General features: G+C 43.5%; 1 protein-coding gene across 7 annotated transcripts in view; it reads left to right on the top strand.

Moving 5' to 3' along the window:
- The window catches only part of plxnb3 (plexin B3), a 41698-nt gene that overhangs the window by 10549 nt on the left and 21511 nt on the right, over positions 1 to 9638 (top strand). The window contains exon 1 of one of the 7 annotated variants that reach the window (XM_027275584.1): positions 5644 to 5795. The exons of 5 other annotated variants lie outside the window; for them this stretch is intronic. The gene's annotated coding sequence lies outside the window, so the exon portion shown is untranslated. Of the gene's footprint in view, positions 1 to 5643; positions 5796 to 7601; positions 7859 to 9638 lie in introns of those variants that run through there. One more of the 7 variants, XM_027275585.1, reaches the window with a different exon arrangement.

Here is a 9638-nt window from a genome sequence, read left to right as displayed (position 1 = left end):
TCTGTCTTCCAGTGTCTGTCCTCTGTACTCAGTGTTCCGTCCTCTGTGTCCGTTCCTCTGTCCTCGATCTGTCCGTCCTCGTGTCCTCGTCTGTGTTCTCCTCTTGTCTCCAGTGTGTCTCTGTCCTCCTGTCCGTCTCATGTCTCGGTCTGTCCTCTGTCTCGGTCCGTCCTTGTCCTCGTGTATTGTCTCTTCCTCGTTGTGTCCCTGTCCTCTCGCCTCTGTCCTCTGTTCTGTGTGTTCTTCATCGTATTTCAGAGGTTTGTCATTCCTGAACAAAACTTAAAAACTGTTGATGATGTCATCCGCACTCGGGGGGGGGCGTGTTCCTAATTTAACATCCATGAACACGCTCTCTCATCTGATCGCCGCCGGAGTGGACTGCTTCACGTTTGATACTGTCTGTGGAGTGACTGTGAGCTGCTCTGCAGTTCATCTTTGTCTGGGCCTCATGGATACTGAACAGAACAGAAACACAGAACTTTTTCAGACTGGATAAGATTTAAAAGCACATTATTTGTTTTCCTCCGACCGCTTCGATTGGTATCATGGTGGACAACCTTCATTCCCAGCAGCTCCTAGAACACCTGGTCCATACCTTAAAATCATCGTTTGGTACCAGAGTGCCGGCAGGGTCCCTGCCTGCCTGGCTCCACACATCCTGCTCACTTGGTCTTGGACTTTGACTCTGGGTTTGGTACTCTGGACTGGACTCTGGATCTGGCTGGGCCTTCTGATTGACTTCAGTTCCACTCCCTTTTGGTTGATGTTGTGTGATGACTGAATGAATGGACTCCTGTGTCCCCGACTGAGACCTCCTGACCTCGACAGGACCACTTCCTGTTCTCCTCTCTCTCTCTCTTCTCCTCACCACACACACAACCTCACACCACAACACTGTCCACCTTTTACTGTCGCTTGAGGACCTCAGACCAGAAACCAATACCAGTTTTCATCAAGTCATGTGAAACCAAACGTGAGATGACGTTTGTTGGAATGTTTGAATGAGTTGATCACACACACCATTAACCTTACAAAAGAGGTTCTTTGAAGGTTATTTTAAGTTCCTTGAACTGTTCTTAACAGTGTTTTGGTAAACATTCTATCCGCGTACCTTACGTTCAAAATTTTGGGGTGCACTTCGAAAATGACATGTTTTGTCTTAAATAACATTAAATTTGATTCATAAAATAATCATTGAGGACATTGTCAGCTGATCTGTCAGGGAACATTACACGTGTGTTCAGAGGCCGTAATCAGCAACCCTCATTACTGTGTGGTCACGTTTGCGCTGGGTGCAAGAACCTGTTAGAGAAGAACAGTCAGCAGGTTTCTGTCTGTAATCTAGTGTTCAGCAGTCCACCAGATCTCAGCCCTGTTGAGCTGTTGTGGCGAGCCGTGTTGGTACTGTAGAAGGGCCCATCAACGCACATCAACTTGTGGTCGATTGCTCAGGAAGATTGGCAGGAAAACAAATCTTCAGAATTACCTTCACAAACTGCAGGTAGAACAAAGGTCATGCCGCCGATGATGAGGATATCTTTATATATTCTATTCACATTGGCCAAGGAAAACATGGACATCATTCATATGTCTTCAGCCTGTACACTCGGTCTGTTTTTACAGCAAACTGAGGTTTCATGGAGTCTGCTAATAAAACAGGAAAGCAGCTGATTGACGAGGACGGACAGAGAGTGGAGTCTATGAATTCATCAATCAGTGTGATCATGTGATTGATTATCTGAGCCTACACGTGCTCCTTAACTCTGTATACGCTCCAGCCAGAGAACAGGAAGTGATTCATTGCTTGGGACCTCACAGCCAGACCTCCGATACAGTGGCTATGAGGGCGAAGGCCATAACGTTCAAAGGACCATTAAAAGAACAATAACCAGAGACTAAAGGAAAACCATTTCCACCAAAAAAAAAAAACAAATGGGTGGTTTCAAATTCAAACTGAAAAAAAATCAATGACATTTAATAAATCTTAATTGTTGTTCTTCTTGGTTTTTAAAGTTTAAAACACCATAGACACGTTACGTACACATACAATAAACCGTATCAATACCAATTTACATAGTTAACTACACATAACCAATACAACACGTTCAAAACTACACATTAACCAATACAACACGTTAACTACCATAACTACACACGTTTAAACCAATACCATCAACACGTTAACTACACATAACCAATACAACACGTAAACTACACTAACAAACTACACTAACAACACACACGTTAACTACACATTAACGGGGCATCAGTTAGCTCAGTTGGTAGAGCATCCGCCCCGTGATGTGAAGGCTCAGCAGGGTTTTGAATGTGACCTTCCGCTTCCACATTCCTGCCACTCTTCAGCTGTCTCTGGCAAAAATATAAAAATCAAAACAAAACAAAAACTACATTAATAATATGAAACCTTAAGGACACAACCACGTTAACGATGCAACGCGTTAGCAACACGTTAACACAAATGTTAACGACATGTTAACAACACGTGTGGACACGGCGTCCAGTACAGGCTGGTAGCTGTGATAACTCGTGTCATGCTCAGTGTTAATGTGTTTGTTGATGGCTCATCATCCAATCAGATCGCAGCTGTGTGACTAACCTGTGACTCACTTCCTGCATGGAATTCCTCCTGATGAAGAAGCGTCCTCGTCCTTTCCATCCTCACGTTGGACTCTTCACTGATGGTGCGTCTCTAATCCGTCTGTGCGTCATAGCGTCCAGTTGGTTACCATAGTAACCAGAGGGGCAGCCACATGTGCGGATGATGTCATCAGGCCAGAGTATGAGCTCATCGCTGAGTAGACATATCTGATTGGTTGTTTCAGGAATCTCAGTATGTGTGTGTAACTATGCCGTGACTGAGTCACAGTGATGTCACAGTGATGTCACCAGTTGATGCATAGTGTACTCCGTACACTGCATACAGTATGAAACAGTTCGGGGACGTAGGTTCACCGGGCAATGATGTGTTTCCTCCTGCCAAACAAACAGGAAAGTCAGTCATGTAACTTGGATGGATGGAGGAGGGCGGATGGAGGGAGGGAGGGAGGGGGGAGGGATGGATGGATGGATGGAGGGATGGATGAGTAATGGATGATGGATGGCTGAATATATGATAGAGGGGGGATGGATGAGTAAATGGATGGATGGTTGGATGGATATATATGATAAAGGAGGGAGTGAATGGATGGATGGAGGAGATGGATGAGTTAATGGATGGATGGTTGGATGGATATATATGACATGGGGGGGGTGGCTAATGGATGGATGATGGCTGGATGGATCTATAGATGGATAGAGGGGGATGGATGAGTAAATGATGGATGGATGGAAATGGTGGATGGATATATATGATGGTAGAGGGGGGATGGATGAGTAAAATGTTGGATGATGGATGGATGGATGGATGGATGATGGATGAACTTCGGTTTGTTTACGTCTTCTCCCATTGAACAGTTTCCTTCCCAATTACTGAGCGTCACTTTCACCTCCTCCCCTCCCCCGCCGTCAGCGCTCTGCCTGGTGCATTCAGCTCTCTACAAGCTGCTTTTCACGCTCTCTAAACTCACCCCCCAAACTCCTCCCCCCTCCCCCCAAACCCCATCCCCCCCTCCCCCGCTCTCCTCCTCCTCCCTCTTTAAAGCCTCTTCACTCGTCCTTCAATCTTTGTTTCTGCTGGAAGCCTCACAAACCTGACAACCACACAGTCACACCCCGTAATACAACAATGAAACATTAAATATTAATAATATCAAGTCCAGCCCCACCCTGACTCCAAACTCCAGGTTCCAGGAGCTGCTGGTCTTTTTGTTTTATTCATTAGTCTCACCTAAAACATATTAACCTTTTTTTAAATTACTAAATAACGGAATGCTTCATATTTTTTAAAACTTGTGTACTATGGTCGCAGGTTCATTTTCCCACAATGCATTATTTCTTCCTCAATCGTCACACTCGTGTTTTCTTCACACAGAAACACTGACCCACCGTGATGAAGGTTTGTGTGATAAAGGTTATTTAAACGTGTTTATTTAAACGTGTTTATTTTAAACATGTTCGTTTATTTAAACGTGTTTATTTATTTAAAACGTGTTTATTTTAAAACATGTTCGTTATTTAAACGTGTTTATTTATTTAAACGTGTATTTAAACATGTTCGTTTATTTAAACGTGTTTATTTGGACGTTTTATAAAACGTGTTTATTTTAAATGTGTTTATTTGGACGTGTTTATTTAAACGTGTTATTTCACGTTGTTTTTGGTAGGTTTTGTCATTTTGTATTCAGATTTCAAGCTTTTTTTATTTTTATTTTCTTGAACTGTTTGACACCAGAAACAGAACAAAGTTCATGGTCCACATGAACTTTGTTTCTGGTTTCTGCATCCTGGTTTGACCTGTACTGGATATGTGATAAAGAGCTGGGCTGTTTTGGTCAGATTGTTTATGGTTAAATTTAGTGCTTTAAACGTTAATGCAAGAGATTTAAAATCACATCATATAACACAGCTGTCACCACACACACCACACACACACACACACACACAAGGCTGAGGTGTGTGTGTTTCTCTTGTGTGTTTGATTGATGTGTGTGTGTGCAGCGGTGCATTGTGACCCTCAGTGTGATTAATATACATGAGAGTGGACCCAACACACCCAGCTGACGACACACCACACACACACGCACACACACCACACACACCACACACACACACACACACATGAATGAATGCATTGAATGTATTGGTCACACACCACACACACACACCACCCACATGTTTTACCAGCAGTGTGTTGTAAGTACGATGCCAGTTGATTAACACAACACACACAAAAGTCTTCACACCACATTAAAACTGTCTGCGGTTACCATGACAACCTGAACACTTTATGATTCTCTCCCTGCTGGGACTGTCAGCCATGAAACCATCAGCGACAGAAACCTAACAGAGAGCACGGACTCACCTGAGTGTCAGTGTGATGACACCAGGTTGTTTTAATGTGTATGTTTCCTGTATGTATTATAGAGAGTGGACACAAACATCAGTGTTGTCATGGAGTGTCTCTGAGTGTCGGTGAAGGTGTGAAGTCGAGCTTTACACAGGACGTCTCTGTGACTGTGAACCTCTGAAGTCACACCCACCAACTATTTCACTGCTGTTAGCTCATGTCAGCTCCGTTTTGTTAGCTAGACTGCCCAGACTTTAGGTCCGAGCACCGGGGGAGTGTTAGTGTCGGTACCACGCGAGGTTGGACCACCGGGGGGGGGGGGGTCATGATGGCCAGCGGAGCAAGAGAGTGAAGAGGACGCCTGACGGAGGAAGCTAAGAAGAGAAAAGGAGAGAGTGAGCGAGCAAGAAGCCGCCGGACAAGAGTAAATGTGGGACTGACTTTTAGTGGTTGGTGAGAGCTTGGTGAAATAAAAGGCTGAAAGACAGACGCCGAGCTGGGCTGAGTCAATGTCTCTCTCTCGCTCTCTCTCTCCATCTGAATGTCGCTCGCCCCCTCGCTCGCCCTCCCTCCCTCTCTCTCTCTGAACAATGTGTCGTTCATAATAAAGAGATTACAGCCATCCAGCCGGCTGCTCGCTCACCCTCCCTCGCTCTCTCTCTCTCTCTCTCTCTCTCTCTCTCTCTCTCTCTCGCTCTCTCCATCTGTTTGTCGTAGTCGTTCGCCCTTGCACGCTCTCTCTCTCTCTCGCCCGGTGCAGCTTCTTTCTGGTCTTGTCGTCTGTTTTTTGGAGGAATGAAAGAAAGACGGGCTGTTTCCTGAACAAGTAAGTCTCTCTCTCTCTCTCTCTCTCTCTCCCTCTCTCTCTCTCTCTCTCTCTCTCTCTCCCTCTCTCTGTCATGTATGCTGAATGTCTCTCGCCCTTTCGTTCACCCTCTCTCTGAGCATTGATTGACAGCTGACTTGTTAATTGTGCTGTGATTTAATTAGTGGAGCATGAATCAGGTTGTTGGTCGAGAGACATTCAGTCTGACTCTCTCTGTGAAGAAGTTCCGACGCTTCTGTTTCCTGCAGCACTCGAACGCTTTGCAGCTTCTTCTTCACTGACACCTTAAAAAATGGGAAAGTCTCATTTTTAGTCCTTTAAATAAAACGTGTTGGTTCAGGGGACTGGTTCTGTCCTGGTTCTGTCCTGGTTCTGTTTTGGTTCAGGTGTTCTGGTTCAGGTGTTCTGTTTGTTGGGTTTTTGTGGTCCTGCTTGTACTTTTCACTTCAGCGCAGAATGTGACACCAACAGAGCGTCCTCCAGACGAGGAAACAGTCTTTACTGGGACACACAGAGTCTTTACTGGGACACACAGAGTCTTTACTGGGACACACATAGTCTGTACTGGGACACACATAGTCTTTACTGGGACACACAGAGTCTTTACGGGGACACACAGAGTCTTTACGGGGACACACAGAGGTACTGGGACACACAGAGTCTGTATTGGGACACACAGAGTCTTTACTGGGACCACAGAGTCTGTACTGGGACACACAGAGTCTTCACTGGGGACCACAGAGTCTTTACTGGGACCACAGAGTCTTTACTGGGACCACAGAGGTTGTACTGGGACACACAGAGTCTTTACTGGGACACACAGAGTCTTCACTGGGACACACAGAGTCTTTACTGGGACCACAGAGTCTTTACTGGGACACACAGAGTCTTTACTGCTTCATTCACAGGCGGTACTTGAGCCAGACCCAAACAGACTTCCTGAGACCCAAACCCGTCACAGCTCAGCTGTTGGCTTCTGGTTCTGAATGGGATAAGATCCTGAATGTGGATCCTGCAGAGAGGCACTGAGACCCGTTCATGATCAGGGGTCGGGTCTGTGCCGTCTGAATACTAATGAGGTGTCCGCTCAGATCAGCTGATCCGCACCGGGTCAGAACCCTGTGGACATGATGTGTTTTTACAGACTATAAATATTTCTTAAAGGGACAGCGCAGGGAGCTTTAGTTTACTTCAAACTAATAATATGTTTATTTTGGAACGTTCTGTCAACGCTACAGAAACGCTAGGGTTAGAGTTACTGTTAGGTATGATAAGGTTGTCTGAATGTTAGTTATTGGTTTGATAAAGGTTGTCTATTGATTACTGATGGTGGCTGATCAGGTTTGTTATCAGCAGGAAATGTTTTTTAACGTTCATGTAGCGCCCATGTTAGAACAGCTGTGAAGTGATATAGTGCTGTTGACTCGTCAAATCAGATGGCTCGGTCTGTTATATGGCGTAACAAGTACTCTGAGTACTTTTACTCTTTTTACTTTTTACTGAGTAATTGAGTATTTCAGATCACAGCTGTTTATATCTCCAGACTGACTGGACTGAGATAGCATTTGTTTGTTGATCGTCCTTCAGTCTCTTGAACTCTTCCTCTGTGATGGTGATGATGGTGGAACCCAGAACCCTGAACACTGAACCCAGAACACAGAACAAAGAAGCCGGACCATCTGAGAGGTCCGGACACTGCACAGCTGAGCAGCACATCAGAAATAAATGGGTCTCTTGGTCTGAGGACTAACACCTGCTCCATGAGGGGGGTCAAAAGCCTCGGGTCAGACTTAGACCTGAACAAGGAGCCGGTCCCTGTTGGAGGAGAAGAGGGTGTGCCCTATTGTGATTGGCTGATAAGAGTGACTTCATGGGGGTCAACACAGATCCTGGACGTGTCATTGGTGGTCGTTTTCCTTGCTTATTAAATATGCCGTTAGCTGTGTGATGCGTTTCCTGTCTTTAAGGTTCGGGTTCTGATCCTAAAGAGACCTTGCAGGTTGGAGGTGAACACGCCTCCATGGAACCCAGGTCCAGTTTGTTCTGAAGAATCTCTACAGAAGGTCTGTCGTTAGATTTACATTATGTGATCATGTGACCTCCCGCTGATCAAAACCACACACACACACACACACACACACACACACACACACACACACACACACACAGTGATGGAATTAGCATCAGTATCATTAACGCCCATCACCTCTTATTCACACTGTGTGTGTGTGTGTGTGTGTGTGTGTGTGTGTGTGTGTGTTGTAGTGCTTGAGTATCAAAGTCTTGTACTTATTAATATTTCATATTTGCAGTGATCAGTATTCAGTCTGTGGAGGTTCAGAGGAGCTGCTGCAGAGAGACTGCAGAGAAATACAGTCAAACACTTACAGTAAAAACACAGTAAAATATACAGTGAAAACACAGTAAAAATATACAGTAAAAACACAGTAAAAATATACAGTAAAAATACAGTAAAATATACAGTAAAAACACAGTAAAATATACAGTAAAAACAGTAAAAATATACAGTAAAAATACAGTAAAATATACAGTAAAAACACAGTAAAAATATACAGTAAAAACACAGTAAAATATACAGTAAAAACACACTAAAAATATACAGTAAAAACACAGTAAAATATACAGTAAAAACACAGTAAAAATATACAGTAAAATATACAGTGAAAAAACAGTAAACTATACAGTGAAAACACAGTAAAATATACAGTAAAAACACAGTAAAAATATACAGTAAAAACACAGTAAAATATACAGTAAAAACACAGTAAAATATAAAGTGAAAACACAGTAAACTATACAGTAAAAACACAGTAAAAATACCGTAAAATATACAGTTAAAACTAAAATATACAGAAAAATGTAATAAAGTACAGTAAAAACAGTAAAATATACAGTGAAAACACAGTAAACTGTGTATTTTTTTGATTCCCAGTCAGACTTTTACTTTTCTTTAACATTCCTGTGGTCACTTTGGACTCACTCATAAGACTAAAACCAGCTCTGCAGTCTGATTGCAACCTGCAGCTGCAAACACCAACATGAGGTCACTTCCTCTGTCTTATCAGAAACTTCCTCTGTGATGGTGGTGATGATGATGATGATGATGATGGTGGTGATGATGATGAAGATGGTGGTGATGATGATGAAGATGGTGAAGATGATGGTGATGGTGATGAAGATGGTGAAGATGATGGTGATGGTGATGAAGGTGATGGTGATGATGATGGTGATGATGAAGATGGTGGTGGTGAAGATGATGGTGGTGATGGTGATGGTGATGAAGATGACGTTGATGATGATGGTGAAGATGATGGTGATGATGGTGGTGATGAAGATGATGGTGATGAAGATGATGATGGTGATGATGGTGGTGATGATGATGGTGATGAAGATGACGGTGATGATGATGATGGTGATGATGGTGATGGTGATGATGGTGGTGATGAAGATGATGGTGATGATGATGGTGATGATGATGATGATGAAGATGATGGTGATGATGATGGTGATGATGATGATGATGATGAAGATGATGGTGATGAAGATGATGAAGATGATGGTGATGATGATGGTGATGATGATGATGGTGATGAAGATGATGGTGATGATGATGGTGATGATGATGATGGTGATGAAGATGATGGTGATGAAGATGATGATGATGAAGATGATGGTGATGAAGATGATGGTGATGATAAAGATGATGGTGATGATGATGATGATGGTGATGAAGATGATGGTGATGATGGTGAAGATGGTGATGATGATGGTGGTGATGATGATGATGGTGATGATGATGATGGTGATAAAGATGATGGTGAT

The sequence above is a fragment of the Larimichthys crocea genome, unplaced genomic scaffold (assembly GCF_000972845.2).
Source record: "Larimichthys crocea isolate SSNF unplaced genomic scaffold, L_crocea_2.0 scaffold148, whole genome shotgun sequence".
NCBI lineage: Eukaryota > Metazoa > Chordata > Actinopteri > Sciaenidae > Larimichthys > Larimichthys crocea.
Note: the sequence above shows the minus strand (reverse complement) of the source record. Positions and strands in the feature narration are given on the sequence as shown.